The sequence below is a fragment of the Aplysia californica genome, unplaced genomic scaffold, assembly GCF_000002075.1.
Source record: "Aplysia californica isolate F4 #8 unplaced genomic scaffold, AplCal3.0 scaffold00693, whole genome shotgun sequence".
NCBI classification, from domain to species: domain Eukaryota; kingdom Metazoa; phylum Mollusca; class Gastropoda; order Aplysiida; family Aplysiidae; genus Aplysia; species Aplysia californica.
The window spans coordinates 252093-253367 of NW_004797963.1; positions in this window are offsets into that span (position 1 = coordinate 252093).

Below are 1275 nucleotides of genomic sequence, written 5' to 3' on the forward strand. Positions count from 1 at the left end.
TGTGTGTGTGTGTGTGTGTGCCATCGTAACCCAAACATCCCTGAGGGAAATCAATTAATTGAAAGTTTTCGATTTATTTTATTCATGTATTCATGTATTCTCTCACACGCACACGGTTCCACCCAGCAGACGACGTTGTGTTGTCCTGCCCACCGGCCCTAGACATGGCCTTTGCTCTGGACGCCAGCTCCAGCGTGAACCCAGACAACTTTGACCTACTTCTGGAGCTGGTCAAGACGGTATCGCAGCGGCTAAATGTGTCCACGGATGGGGTTCGAGTCTCACTTCTGCAGTTCAGCGACACCGCACACGTGGAGTTTGGCTTGAGCTCAGGCGGCTCGCAACAGGATCTGGACGTTCTGCTGGGAGCGGTGTCGTATAGAGAGGTGGGTCACGCTCTGTGACGTCAGTGACGTCGAGAACACAACATAGTACCATGTGAAGCGTGCTGACAAAATGAGTTACTTCTCAGATTCAAGCCTTAAGAAAATAGATACAGCATGCTTATAGGGGAAGTTTTCACAGTTTATAAGTATGAAATAATAAAAAGACAGGTTATAGTTAAAGAATATGGCATCAATTGAAAATCTACAAGTTTGACCCTAATGTCCATTTTTGGCCTATATCTCCATTTGTGGATTGCGAAAAGTAACTCATTTTATGAGCACGCCTCTCATATTCACTTTTTATGAGGGACGTGATGCAATGGAATCAGGCGCTCGGCATATTTTGGACATGTGGGGGAACAATTGGTATCACCGTAAAACGTATTTATTTGTCTTTCTGAAGGTGAAAAATACCCGTCTGTCTTGAATAGAAGAGGATATTATATTTATTGCGATTGAAGGAGGTAAAAATGGCCTGTTGTCAGAAAATGGCCGCCAAAGTTTGGTGACTTCTTAAGCTTCAGTGTCCTTAAAACCTGCACATTTACATATCATGAATGTTTTATCAACGCTTTGCGGTAAACTCCAAACAGAAATGTGACTTTAAATGGACATAAAAGGCGTTGAGTCAAAAAAGAAAAAAAGAAAAAGAAAGAAGAAAAAACAACAAAAGAATTGCCCAACGTGCAGAAAAATGCGGGTGTCTTTGATTTAATTCTTTTGACGGGCGCCTGATTTCACCACGTTGTCTCACATTATTATGCGATGAGCGGCAGAAGAAAGCAATGATTGTGCTCATATCCAGCCACCACATCTACACAACAGAAACATGAGGCTGAATACTAATTTTCATAGTTTGCTTTTTTTCATTTAAGAAAGAGTTTTACGG